Source organism: Cryptomeria japonica, chromosome 8, assembly GCF_030272615.1.
Source record: "Cryptomeria japonica chromosome 8, Sugi_1.0, whole genome shotgun sequence".
Classification (NCBI taxonomy): domain Eukaryota; kingdom Viridiplantae; phylum Streptophyta; class Pinopsida; order Cupressales; family Cupressaceae; genus Cryptomeria; species Cryptomeria japonica.
In genome coordinates this window covers 424,860,177-424,875,930 of record NC_081412.1, presented here as the reverse complement: position 1 = coordinate 424,875,930, position 15,754 = coordinate 424,860,177, and positions in this window count along the sequence as shown.

The following is a 15,754-nucleotide window of genomic DNA, read 5'->3' as shown; positions in this document are numbered from 1 at the left end:
CTCCTCTGACTGCATCTGATCAGCCTTGCCTTCTCCTTGATCAGCTCAGACTATATCACAATCGGTTTGTCAACATGACAAACACACCACACTCCTTCTATACTGGCATTTCAATGTGCCTTTACTTCTTCTCTCTTATCTCAAAGAATCATGATGCACACTATGCATACCTGGAGATAAGTTCCATTTACCGATTGAGTGGCACCTTGTCTTATGCATTCTGCAGTGTACTCATGTGACTTCCCTATTAGTGCAACATTTTTTCAAATAGGCACATGTGATCCGATGATGGCACTTTCATCGTCAGTCATTGCTTCTCATGATGACTGCATCTTCATCCAGTGGGATTCCTACTGTTCTGCAACCTCATAGCATACCAGTGACCTGTTCATTCTTCTCCTCCAATGTTGATGTGATTCAGGTAACATTCTGCCTCTTCATCACAAACAACCGCTCAAAAACCTTGCCATCTCATCCACACAAGTCAGGCACTAACTGTTGGTATTTTGGTATGGTTTTGTCATTGATGTCAACACCTACTGAATACACCGACTTTGGAGATCCAGCAACATTCACCAGCAAGCAGTAATCTGTGCAACAGTTACTGGTATATGATTCACCGGCAGGATATATTGTTCACCGGTACCTGGAATGACATGGAAGACACTTGGTAATGTCGAAGACATCGTGTGGACACTTTATTTTGAAGTAATAATAATTGGTATATTCATATTTGCATATTTGCTTTTACCGGCAAATAGGTCCAGGTTATCTAGGGTTACACCGGCAGGTTTATCTTTTCCAGATTAGCATGGCACGCTATGGAGATGATTTATTATTGTTGTAAATGCATTAAGCTGACATGTTTAATCGGTTATTGCATCAAATATTATATTATTTGTAAAATGTTTTTATTGTAATATCTTGTAGAGCCAACCTACTAAAATTGGTCTTAGGGTATGATATAAATGTAAGATCTTATTTGTAAGATCAAGTGTGGAATGCGGAAAAGATTTGAGTGAAGGTATATGTGAGATCAAGCAGAGGCATACACAAAGACATCATTTGAAGGTGAAGTTAGGTTTTTATAGAAGCATAGTAGTATTACACCGGTACTGAATCCAGCATATAAAGATGCTATTTTGTACAGTACATTCTTATCGGATTTAACCATCCAACTATAGTCAGTGTGACTCCCATTTGTGATTGAGCAGTGAGCTCTAGGCTGTTGGTCTTTTTGCATGTGTAGACCCCTTTTGTACACTTACTATCTATAGTAGTATCATCTGATTGTGGGTAAGGTTTCCCACCATGGTTTTTCCCCTTATAGGGTTTCCACGTACAATTATTGGTGTCATGTGTTGTGGATGACTTTATATCTATGTTTCATGCATTAATCCTTACCAGTATAGCGATTTACTGTTAACACTATCTACCAGCATACTTAACTGGTTTACCAGCATTAAGCATTAAGTTGGTTAATTAGTTTTTGGTTTGAATTTATTAGACAACTGATTCACCCCCAATTGTCTCCGGGACCTAACAATTGGTATCAGAGCCTAGTCCTCTTTTTGCAGAAGTTTAACAACTTGAGGAGATCCAATGTCTCCTAATTATTTCAGGAAGGACAGTCCTAAACTTGATGGAACCAACTATGGGATATGGAAGATCAGAATGGAAACACATCTGAATTGCATCGGTAAAGACATCTGGGAAGTTACAAAGAATCGTTATACTGCTGCTGCAGCGGGTCAGACTGCTCCAACCACCTTAGCCAAAGATGAAGAAAATGATTGCAAAGCAAGAGAAGCACTCTTGAGTGCATTATCAGATCAACAAATAATGGGATTATCAGATAGGTCTACTGCTAAAGCTATTTGGGATCACTTGGAAACACTGAATGAAGGAGATTCCATAGTCAAAATTGCAAAACTTGAAAGCTTCCGAGTCAGGTATGAACATCTAAAAATGGAAGAAGATGAAAGGATTTCTGCTTTTATGGAAAGAGTAAATGAAATTGTTTTGGGTATCAAATGTTGTGGAGGAACCTTGAGTGAGGATGAGATTGTTTCAAAAATCTTAAGAGTTTGCCACCAGCATATAAAATGAAGGTTACTACTATAAATGAGTTGAGAACAATGCCTAATACATCAGTAACTAGGGATACATTGATTGGAAAACTTTCAGCTTTTGAAATTGAGGAATTTGGTCTTGTTGCTACTATAAAGACTGATTTGGCCTTTAAACCATCAACATCATCTACTCCATCATTTGATAAATCAGACTGGAGAGCCTTTTATGCGAAAGAACTTGAAGAAACCAGAAAGGAGAATGAAGAGCTTGAAGAACTTGAAGCACTTTTTGCAAGAAAAATGCCAAAAGGTCCAATTGGAAGTAAGTATGAAGGTAAAGCACCCTTTAAATGTTTTAACTATAATAAGATTGGTCATATGGCTACAAGATGCCCTGATAGACATGCTAGACTAAGAGAAGAAGCTAGAAGAACATACAAGCCTAATCCTGAATATCAGAGATACAGATTTAAGAACAACAAAGATAAATCTTGTTACATTGCTGATGAAGGTGTGACTGATGATTCTGATGAGGATCTAGCAAACAATGGATGGGTTTTTGTTGCTATAACAGAAGATCAACCAGCACCTATTGCTCAACCGGTAGAACAAGCCCTAGCAGCTAAAGTTGAATCAAAGGATGAATGGATTATTGACTCAGGATGCTCACATCATATGACTGGAGACAAAGGTAAATTCTTGAACTTTCAAGAATACAATGGAGATTTAGTAAGATTTGGAGATGACAAAGCATGTTCAATCAAAGGTAAGGGTTCAATATCTCTTGATGGTAAACATAACACTGACAATGTCTACTATGTTGAAGGATTAAAGCATAATCATTTAAGTCTTGGTCAATTAGTTGAGAAAGGTTTTCAGTTACAATTTAAAAATGGAAAATGCAAAATCATGAATAGAACTGGTTTGGAAATTGCAACCGATAATCAGACTAAAGGTAATATCTTTCATTTGAATAACAGTGAAAAGGCATACTTAATTGCACATATAGATGAAAGTTGGTTATGGCATAAGAGACTATGTCATGTAAACTTTGATTGCATGATAAAAATCAATAATTCTAAGGCGGTTAGAGATCTACCTAAAGTTGTGAAACCTCAGAAAACAATTTGTAAGGAATGTCAATTTGGAAAACAAGTTAGAGCTAGTTTCAAAAGTATTCTAGAAAAATCCAGTAATGCTCTTAATTTAATTCACACTGATTTATGTGGTCTAGCTAGAACTAAAAGCTTACAAGGTGATAGATATTTCATGTTAATTATTGATGATTATTCTAGAATGTGTTGGGTTACTTTTCTCAGAGAAAAATCGGAAGCACTTTGGAAGTTCAAACTATTCAAAGCAATGGTTGAAAATGAAACCGATAAGAAAATCAAATGTTTAAGATCAGATCAAGGAGGAGAATTCACATCTAAGGATTTTAATACATTCTATGAAGTGAATGGAATCAAAAGACAATTATCAGCACCTCGGACACCACAGTAGAATGGAGTTGTTGAAAGGAAAAACTGAACTATCTTGGATGCAGCAAGAAGTATGTTATCAGAACCAAATCTACCACATGTGTACTGGAGAGAGGCAGTAAGCACTGCTGTCTATACATTCAATAGAGTTCACATCAAAGTTGAAACCGGTAAGACCCCTCATAAACTATGGTTTGGTAATACTCCTACTCTTAAGTATTTCAGAATTTTTGGAAGTAAATGTTATATTAGAAGAGATGAGTATATTGGCAAATTTGATCCTAGAAGTGATGAAGGAATATTTCTTGGTTATTCATCTAAGAGCAAGGCATATAGATGTTTTAATAAAAGGTTGCAGAAAATTCTTGAGAGTACAAATGTAAAGATTGATAAACAATTCAGAGGAACTTCAAGGTATATAGACTTTGAATCGGAAACAAAAGTTATGACAAATGAACCTACACTGAATCCACTGGTACAGAATGAAGATCTAGTTACCCCGGTATCATCAGAAGATTCCACGATAATTGAAGAACAACAGCAAACAAAGACACCCCGGTATGTAAGACTGAATCATTCTAAAGATCAGATAATTGGAAACAAATTTAAAGGAGTTATAACAAGAGGAAGATTGGCAAGTGAAGAGGTATGTCTTTTTTCTCAAATTGAACCATCATCTATCAATGAGGCATGTGAAGATAAATTTTGGATTAAAGCTATGGAAGAAGAATTAGGACAAATTGAGAAAAATAATACTTGGACATTAGTTCCCCGGCCTAAAGATAAAAATATAATTGGAACCAAATGGGTATTTAGAAACAAACTTAATGAAGATGGAAAAGTTGTCAGAAATAAAGCAAGACTAGTGTGTAAGGGATATTCTTAGAAAGAAGGAGTTGATTACAATGAAACCTTTGCACCGGTAGCCAGAATTGAGGCAGTTAGATTATTCTTGGCTTTTGCAGCTCACAAGGATTACAAAGTTTATCAAATGGATATTAAATGTGCATTTTTGAATGGATATCTTGAAGAGGAAGTTTATATTGAACAACCTGATGGATTTTCTTTGACAGATGACAATGATATGGTTTGCAGGTTAAGAAAAGCTCTGTATGGATTGAAACAAGCCCCAAGAGCTTGGTATGCAAGATTGGATAAGTATCTTTTAAAGATTGGTTTTACCAAAGGAAGTGCAGATTGCAATTTATATTACAAAGTAACTAATGATGACATCTTGATTATTGAAGTATTTGTTGATGATATAATCTTTGGAGGAGAATATGGATTATGTAAATACTTTTCTCTTGAAATGCAGCAAGAATTTGAAATGTCTATGATTGGAGAAATAAAATTCTTTTTAGGATTGCAGATTGTACAGACTGATAAAGGTATATTTTTGAGTCAATCTATGTACTTGAAAGAACTACTTAAGAAATTTGGGATGGAGAACTCTAAATCGGTAAGCATGCCTATGACTACAAATGACAAATTATCTCAAAAGGATGAATCTACACCTATTAATCCAACTAGATACAAATCTATGATAGGAGGTCTACTGTATTTGACACAAACTAGGCCTGATATTATGAATGCAATATGTATTGTTTCTAGATTTCAGAGTAATCCTAAGGAGAATCATGAATCAGCAGTGAAAAGGATTTTCTGATACTTACAAGGCACAGCAAATCTTGGATTATGGTATCCTAAAGATGAAAATTTTGATCTATGTGCATATACATATGCAAATTGGGTAGGAGATGTGGATGATAGAAAAAGCACCACTAGAGGAGCATTCTTTCTTGGAAAGAGATTAGTTTATTGGTTGAGTAAGAAATAGAGTTGTACATCTTTATCAATAGCAGAATCAGAATATGTTGCAGCAACAACAAACTATACACAGGTACTTTGGCTTAAGCAAATGTTGAAAGACATAAAGGTAAAATACAAGGAACCTATTACTATATACTGTGATAACACTGCAGTAATTGATATATCTAAAAATCTGGTATTACATTCTAAAACAAAACATGTTTCTATCAAACTGAATTTTCTAAGGGAAAAAGTTGAAGAAAAAGAGATAAAACTAGTTTATGTGAATAGTAAAGAACAACTTGCAGATATTTTCACAAAACCTTTGCCTAAGGAAACTTTTGTGTATCTCAGAGATCAGCTTGGAGTCATACCACCACTGGTAGAGACTTAGACAGTTGATGATTGTCATCAACCGGTAGAGTTAAATGGACAAATATTTTATTCCAGTATTTGATGAGGAAGCTACTTCTCAGGGGGAGTAGTTGGTATATTTAATTGGTTGGTATTTTGTATGAACTTGACTTTTTGTGACTTTTGCATTTGATGTCAAAGGGGGAGAGATATCTATGGAAAAACACATTATCTTTTTGGTAAGAAAAAGAGATTTTAGGGGAAAGATTTTGAAAAACACATTTAAGGAGAAATTGGTATGAAAGATTGGTATTGTCACTCCCAGGGGGAGAAATGGAGATTGTTGGTTTTTGTATTTGGCATTTCTGTTTTCGCACTGTGATGGTTTTTCCATCTTGTGTTTCCATCAATGCAAAGGGGGGAGATTGTTGGTATTTTGGTATGGTTTTGTCATTGATGTCAACACCTACTGAATACACCTACTTTGGAGATCCAGCAACATTCACCGGCAAGCAGTAATCTGTGCAATAGTTAATGGTATATGATTCACCGATAGGATATATTGTTCGCCGATACCTGGAATGACATGGAAGACACTTGGTAATGTCGAAGACATCATGTGGACACTTTATTTTGAAGTAATAATCATTGGTATATTCATATTTGCATATTTGCTTTTACCGGCAAATAGGTCCAGGTTATCTAGGGTTATACCGGCAGGTTTATCTTTTCTAGATCAACATGGCACGCTATGGAGATGATTTATTATTGTTGTAAATGCATTAAGCCGACATGTTTAATTGGTTATTGCATCGGATATTATATTATTTGTAAAATGTTTTTATTGTAATATCTTGTAGAGCCGCCCTACTAAAATTGGTCTTAGGGTATGATATAAATGTAAGATCTTATTTGTAAGATCAAGTGTGGAATGCGGAAAAGATTTGAGTGAAGGTATATGTGAGATCAAGCAGAGGCATACACGAAGACATCATTTGAAGGTGAAGTTAGGTTTTTATAGAAGCATATCAGCATTACACCAGTACTGAATCCAGCATATGAAGATGCTATTTTGTACAGTACATTCTTATCAGATTTAACCATCCAACTATAGTCAGTGTGACTCCCATTTGTGATTGAGCAGTGAGCTCTAGGCTGTTGGTCTTTTTGCATGTGTACACCCCTTTTGTACACTTACTATCTATAGTAGTATCATCTGATTGTGGGTAAGGTTTCCCACCATGGTTTTTCCCCTTACAGGGTTTCCATGTACAAATATTGGTGTCATGTGTTGTGGATGACTTTATGTTTATGTTTCATGCATTAATCCTTACCAGTATAGCGATTTACTATTAACACTGTCTATCGGCATACTTAACTGGTTTACCAGCATTAAGCATTAAGTTGGTTAATTAGTTTTTGGTTTGAATTTATTAGACAACTGATTCACCCCCCCCCCTCTTAGTTGTCTTTGGGACCTAACACTAACTCGTGTACTGGTGACTTATAAGGTCATCTTCCTTACCTTTCTGGTGTTTTGCAACACAAGGTGATATCCAAGATATCTCAACCTGTACTCCTCCTTGATAGCGTTGCACATACATCTCTCATACCAGTAGTCATCCCATACTGGTTGACATCAATGACAACCCAATGCCAACAGCCCTATCTATGTATGATAAACTCTGAACTAATCCCATCGTAGGTGGATACACGCAGCGAAATAGGAAATCCGGCAACCGAATCTGCAAAATCAAACATGAACACTATCAGCACGTGATCCAAATTACGCTAAAAAGATGCTAAATATGCTTGCAAAGCCAAAAATACAAAATGAAAAATCCAAAATTGATATTTTGACCCTAAAACATGCTTGTTGTTTTTCATACGAGTTTTCACAGAAAGGCAGAATTTCTTACGAATCAGGATTATACATCTCATGACAAAACATTCTCATACGAAACAACATTAGACATTGTACGACAAAAGGGGCACCCAAGAACAAGTTTGTACGAGACATGGGCCGACTTCATACGATAAACCCTACATGCCCATACCATAAACTACACAAGAGACAGGTTATCATACAAGAAACGATGTCTCACCGTACGACAAATCGTGGCACATGACTTCTAATGGCTAAAAAATACAAAAAAATTAATCAAAACTCAAAATTTAAGAAATCCAAAAGGCTTAAGATTAATCACTTACCGTCAGGTCGTAGTTTTGTGGTGATTGTGACATCTCTGGAGCTCAAAACGGTGCTCCTAGATCGGAATGGCCATTTTTCTTCGCAGAGGGCATTTAAAATTTCAAACTTGGAGAGGTGAAAATGACTTGAAAATGACACATGGACCCCTTATATAGCCAAAACCCTAATTTTTCAACTTGCTCTGATAGACGTCAAACTTGCACCCTAAGCTAAATCGCTTGTCCTGGTTCCATTTTCGGGATTGAAATTGAAATCTGAGATCATCCTCCTAGTCAATTTCACCAACTAAGACCACTTAGTGCTTTCATCACCTGATTTGCGCTCAATTTCTCATTAATCAATGCTAAATCTCAATTTAATTCTCAAATCAACTCCAATTTTAATCTTCAACATTAATCTTTGTGCTCAAATAACTTATCGTCGCTCAAAAAAACATTGCTTGAAATCACTGCGCAACCCTCGCTATCTTTCAATTTCGCTCCCGAGGGGGCATACTCATGACCTTAGAGTCGAGATTTTCTTTCAAAATCTTTGTTACAAGTCGAGCAGCTAAGCTTCATCAAATCAATCTCTAGGGGCATATTAGTTTCATTGCTTCATATCAAGCTGATATTGTCTTTGTCTGAATCAGTATCTTAACTTTAATCGATTTCATAAGCTTTTCATCAAGCTGATTATTCATTTAAACTCAATCAAGGGTTTAAAGAGTTTCTATGATCACGTGCTCAATCTAAGTAGGTGTTTAGTTTCATCGCATCAAATCAAGTTGGACAGTTTATCTTCGCTCATCGTATCTTGATCCATCAAGTTCAAGATCGGTTTTATCTTCTCACTGTGTCTAGTTCAATCAAGTTCTAGATCAGTAAGATTTGCTTCTTGATCAATCAAGTTCAAGTTTGGTATCTTTGCTCTTCATCGGTCCTAGTTCAATCAAGTTCGAGATCGATTTCACTTTAATCAAACTCTATTCAGTTTCATCGCTTCAAATCAAGTTGAATACCTTGCTCTTCATCAGGTTCGTGATCAATCAAGTTCAGAACCGGTATCTCCTAGACATCAACTATTCTTTCAACCAACGCGTTTCTCGCACATTAATTCAAAGAGGGGCAAATTTAATACCCTAAAAATGGTCATCTAAACCATAGGCCCCCTAATCTCGACAGCATCACCAAGGTCCTAACCAAAGGCAATTAAAATTAATCTTGAGCACAATTAATTTCTTAAATCATCAAATGTCACATGGCAAATTAATCAACCAATATTAATTAAATATTTAATTAATTGATCATTCCAAGTAAATCATTTTCATCAATTATCCCATTTATTTTATTAAATATCCTAGCATGTTTAATTGAATAAATCAATTTGTCATTAAATCATCAAAAAAGGAATTAATTGACCAAAAAGAATTAAAATTTGAGAAAAGAAATTAATTGGAGATAATCTTGAAAATCAAATTAAAAATGGATAAATAATCTTAGAGAAAGCAATTAAAACAATCAAATATCAAAATTGAATGAAATAGAGAATAAATAAGTTTTTTCTAATTTTATCTTAATTTTAGTTCAATTTCCTTTAAAACTAAGAAAAGCAGCCAATCACATCAATTCACCTGGATTGTGCTTCCTCTTGGAAAATATTGACCGCTCATCATCATTTGATCTCAGCCGTTGGTTTCTCTTTGAATTTTCTATAAATTCTGGCTCTCATCTCCCATTCAAGGATCCTGGATAATATATTGTTATGATGTTGTTTTTGCTCTAGGTTCATTGAGATTTTAAATTGAGATATTGCATGTTTGTTAAATCATTTATCTTAAATATTCATTCATAGCTTGATCATGTTATCCTAATATTAATTAATCTTGCATTTATCTATCTTAATCTTACATTCATTCAGCTCAATTTCATGCTCATATAGATTAAATCCTTTGTTTAGGTGTTGTCTAGTCATTGGTATTGCATATGAAATATGAGAGCAAGACTAAACTCACATCTACTAGAAGGCAATAGGTCTCTTTGTAATGGTTTAATGTTCATTATTGATTATTGATTTACTAACCATGCATCTAATGACTTAATTGAAGTGTTGTGTATTCAAATACAAATACAGATACAGGTCCACTTTTCATACACACAGGATCAGCTTGAAATCTAGCACAAAGACAAACATCATGCAAGATGAAGTCCACCAACCATAGATCTATACAAGTTCTGATTAACTTTTAGATATTCATCTTGCTTAGACAACTTGCATCTAGTCACCATAGCAGTTCCAACAGGTTTGGAGTCATCTAACCCAAACTTCTTCAACAATTCCTTCACATACTTAGATTGAGAAATGAAAATTCCTTTATCAGTCTATGTAATTTGCAATCTTAAGAATAATTTCATCTCACCTATCATAGTGTTGATGGATAAAATTGCTTTTATGAATCCAGTCGTATGGGAAACTCATTAATGGGGACCTGCACATATCCACTGAGTGGCCTCCAGGATTTTAGAAGCCAACTCTTCATATATGGGGGGTAAAAGGGGATAGAGAGAATAACTGAAAGAAAAACTACACTATAGCGATGCGCAGAGATGATTTAGAACTAAGGCACAAAGATAACTTCATAAACATGCAACTCTAAGGCCCATTCAACAATCTACATGCCTGGAAATTTGAAAAAGAAACATAGATGATAACTCATTTGACATAAAGAAATACATAACATTCATCCACTAGATAACATATTCATAAAAACATAGTTCAATCTATGGAGTCTTATGACATATATTTCTGAAGTCATACAGAATTACAAAATTGCACAGAATCAAGTCTTTGTACAGAAGCACAATTATCATAAAAGGCCAAATGCACAATTTGATTAGAGTCTCCAATGCACAACTACAATTTAAAGGTGTAATTCTACCAGTCAATTAGATATCTTATTCCTTCTAATTTTTTGAACCCCTACAAAAGCAAAAGACATCCCTTAACAACCTGACAGAGAAAATAGAGAACAGGTTTAAAACTGCAAGCATTGCTTGTAGTGTCATTAACAACTCTGAAATGGCTTCCCACGAGCTAAAACAAAAAAATATTTGGCCTCTCACACAACCACGAATCAAATCTTCTAACGGCGGATCAAATTAAAGGAATCTGCAACCGCTACTGCAACTGTGAGCCACTAGTGACCAAAAATCCATCTCATCATATCAGTAAACAGCCATACTTGTTGGTTGCATCATTTCCAATGTGGTAGCAAGAGGGAGCATCCTAGGGATGCAACAAAAATGCATAGAGTACCTTGTGGGGAACTACCACGTGGTGTGGGTTAAAACTTGTGAACATGCAGGCTCAAAAACGTAGGCCCACCAAGACAGCAAGAAAGGAACACCACCACCTGTCAACATCGCTCGGCTTCTTGGCAAAGGGAAAAGAGGAGCTCAAACACTACGAGTCATGCTGCCACATGGACAAGGGAGGGCAAAAACTCTTTGGGCAGAAAAGGACTAAGGCCGAGAAAAAAAAAAAGAAACTAACCCCCCAAAAGGGTAAAGGAGACTTAGAGTCTACATTTCTTAGCGAGCTTGAAAACTTTGATCTAGTTCACTAACATCCTTGAAAGGAACTATTTTTGGTTCATTATAAGCTAATTGGAGAGAAATAAGGAGTTTAGGCAAAGGAAGACACAAGGCCACAGACTCATCTTCTTCAAGGGGCTCACTCAATGTTTGGAGGGATGATAGATCGTGTTGCTTCTGCATTATTAAACCTAATAGTTGCTTGATTCCCATGATTGCACTATCTGGAAGAAAGGGGGAAGGCAGACCAAGCTTGATCAAGTCTTCAAAACACTCGGTGACAAGATTGATGGAGTCTTTTAAAGTCGATAGACTTGAAGCGTCCTGTTTGACCATTTTTCCACAATTGATGAAGTGATTAGCCTTTTGAATTGTCCCCTCAATATTTGTAACTCCCACTATAGCTAACTCCTAGGGAGCAATGGCATAAAGCCAATCAATTAATCTCTAAGCCTTGAGGACTTTAGAAGGCAAAACTTGCATGGCGTGCTCAATGAAAGGGTCAACCTTAGCATGCAAACTTTGAGAGACTACTAAGAAACATAGAGGTAGTTCCAGGAGAAGGGTAGATTGCTTTATCTTTTCCCAATATGAATTATGAAACTCCCACACCAGATAATTGAATTTTGCAAAAGGGGTAGGTTGAGGGGTCGATGGCTTTGACAGGAGCTCTACTTCAGCTTTTTTGGATTCCAACCACTCATGCATTTCCTTCAAGTCTTGTGTTTGTCTTGCTACCTAGTGTTGCAATGCTATTATCCTAGTCTGCTTATCTTGAACCTCATCCTACAGTCGCTTGCCCTCTACCTATTGATTTGCAATAGCTGCTTGAGATTCATGAAGCTCTTGGGCAGATTGAGCTTGCAAGGTCTGGAAATCTTTCAACACCTTATCTTTTGATACTTTCTCCTCCGCCAAAAGGCTTTGAGTGCTAACCAATTCCTAATGCTCTTTCTCCTTTTCTACAATGGCTTCTTGCAACTGAGTTTGAATTTGGGCCATATAGGAAGAAGCGGATTTGATGCATGATAATTCATGTGTTTTATCAAGTAGTTGATCAAAAGTTACTTGCTTGGCCTTTTTCTCTACGTGCAATAGGCCCTCAGACTCCTTTAATGCATTTTCAAGTTTATCTCTCTCAGTCTTTTCTTGAAGTATTGCAGACTATAGGCATGTTATCTCTGATTCTTTAGTGTTCCCTTCTTTCATCAGTTGCTTATTTGTAGCTTTTACTCTTCTTATCTCAATCATGACTTTCTCTAGGTGACGGGAACATTTCAAATAGTCCAAAGAGACCACCTTGTTGGATTCCTCCATGATTTCCACTATGTCCTGTGGTGGACTTTGCTCAAATAAATGCCAATGGCATGCATAGAGTAGTCTTCAGGTTGCATTTGATTTCTTGGCTTGACAATGTTTGGCGTAATAGCCACGAACACTAGATTTTGATGATCCTCCTTGAAGATAGTTTGAATGCAGGGCTAGAAGGCTTATGAAAATATTTAGCCTTTCTTTTCTATGATCTCTAAGAATGGGCGAGCTTGCCTTGATCTGCATACTGATGGAATTTTGAAGGTAGAGAGATCATTTGTCCTGCAAAAGGAGCTCCTGGGGGTGGGACGAAAGGGATAGGAGCCATGCTAGCTTGCAATTGGAATTTTGAAGGTACATAGATCATTTGTCCTGCAAAAGGAGCTCCCGGGGGTGGGACGAAAGGGATAGGAGCCATGCTAGCTTGCAATTGGGCTCGAGGTGTCAAGGAGAGTGAAGTTGGGGAAAAAGGGGGAATCACAGGGAAAACACCGACAAGCGAGGAGAACAATGACCAAATATAGGATGAAGCGGCGGGCGCAAAACCTACAAACTCAAGGATGCATGAGGTAGAAGACATATCAATTAGCTGGCTTCGGGTCTGAAAAGAGTGGTTCATGTTAGCTGAGCTATCAAAAGTGTTAATGCTAAGTAAGGGATATGTGAATGTGCTCATGGGGGCCACAATTGATTGGGTTTGCATAGATAGTGCGTAAGATGCTATTGTTACATGATTACCTAACATAGAAATAGGGTTGACAAAGGGTGATACCAATATAGAAACTAGAGATTAAGAAGAGAGAAGAGGGGAATAAAATAGTACCTGCATTGGGTGGTTTTTGGAGCAATCGAGGTTTGTGTCAATACAAGCGTCTAGGTCTACAAAGCCTCCATATTTCTAGGGATTATTTTCTTCTTCTTCTTCGAGGCTGAGACTTCTATCAGGATTTCCACTCTGTCCTGTGATGGACTTGACCATTTCCTTGAGGTTTGAGACCTAGGCCTACTAATAGGCTTCTTTATAGAGTGGAAGGTAGTGTCAATTGTGGTGCTTGGGGAGATGATCTTGATTTTCTTTCCTTTCTCCCCAGGTTGTGCAATCGCTTCTGCAAAAGATCCCTCATCAGTGGCACCAGGAGGAGGATTATAGTCATCATATTCATCTTCATTATACGTCTGCCATTCTAGCTTGAATTCTTCCTCACTGTGAAGGTTCCCCAACCCTATTTTGACCTCTTTGATTTCTTGTCTATATCTCTGAAAGGCTTGTTTCTTATCTACTAGCCAATATTCTTCCGCCATCTTTCTGGATAAGTGGAGTGGGAACTTCTTAGCGGGATCATACCTCTCCTTCATAGTGTAGAAGGCCAACTAGAGTGGTCTTTCTTCCTTTGGGATGGTGTGAAGGTTCACATATAGTGTTGGCTCATCTTTTTGCGTGTTTCTCCAAGAATCCTAAAAAGGGTCAAGCGAGACATGCACTACTGGGTTATTCCTTTTGGCTAGACATCCATCTAGGTCATAACTCCATTTATCATCAATAACCACCAGGCCTAGTTGGACCAGCTTTGAGGTGAGTACACCTTCGGCTTCATGTCTTTTGACAACAATAATAGGTCCAATAATTGATTCATCCTTAAAAATTTCAAACCCATGCTTTCCTGACCCTATACGTTGTTTAATAATGACCAGCTTCCTAAACATTTATAGAGCCAAAGTGCAGTCTAAGATAGATTGCGGGAGGCAAAAAGGTTCTTTAATAAACCCACGATTCCTAACAAAAGAAAAATATGACCCTAGATACCAATCACATGGGAGAAAATTGGATGTCATCCAGGTGATTTGCAAATCTAAAAATTTTGTGATCGAATCCATATCTTTCCTACTCAAATCTTGCATTGTTGGAGCCAAGAAGGAGTCCAAAAATGCGTAAGCCTCATATGTGGAATGCAGCAAGTGAATCCATATTATTATCGCATTCATTTTATTTCTATTCTCATACATTGCAAGCTCCATGTGTTCTTTAAAGAAATCCGGATTCTAGTGTAGAAATATATGGACAAGAAAAGAGGTGTACTTGAACCTACGATGGTTTTTGAAATTCGCCAGCTATTCTACCATCTCATGCACTAGAATTTCTACAAAGTCAAAATAGAAAACTTCCCTCTGCTTGTGGAACTTGAACAGGAAACCCATTTAAAATGGGTAAATGTTTTGGTCATTATCTAGGCTGAAAATGTATGCTAGCATGGATGCAGCATCTTTTACATCTTGCTGATGGAATGTGCCATAGGCTATTGGGAACTGAGGAAGCTTGGTATTCTCCTTTCTCCAATTCATAAAATCATTACATAAGATAATAGCGGTATCTTTATCCCTCCAATAAACCTCTGAGCTCTTTTACTTAAAAATCACTGTATGGTTGTCAATATGGGGAATACACAACATATCTCTGATGGCATCAACACTTATCACCACCTTTATTTTTTCTCCTTCAATCATCAGAGGTTCTAGGTTAAACTTCTCAGCACATGATTTAATAAAATCAAGACAATGAGGGACCAAAGCAACCATGTACTGTGGAAGATCAAAGTGCCAAAGCTAAAAAGCAAGCCTACTTGAATTACCCCTCTTCCATCTCTGATAAGCAGCTTCTCAGAGGTTTTTTGGTTTAACACAGAGATCTGGGTCAAAAATGTCTTCGAATCTGTCCACAACCACGGTCGTATATTTGACATCTCTCTTTTCTTTTACCCTTGTGAAAGGGAAATCGGGCTTAGGAGGCATAATGTGGGAAGCAAAAGACGCCTTCGAGAAGATGTTCACATATTGACTATTGAAGGTAGTTCCATAAACTCCTGTAAATGATGCCATTTTGTGTTTTCTCAAGATATGTGCTTAGGGGTTTAAAACTTGTTTCATTCTACTTCACAATTGCATACA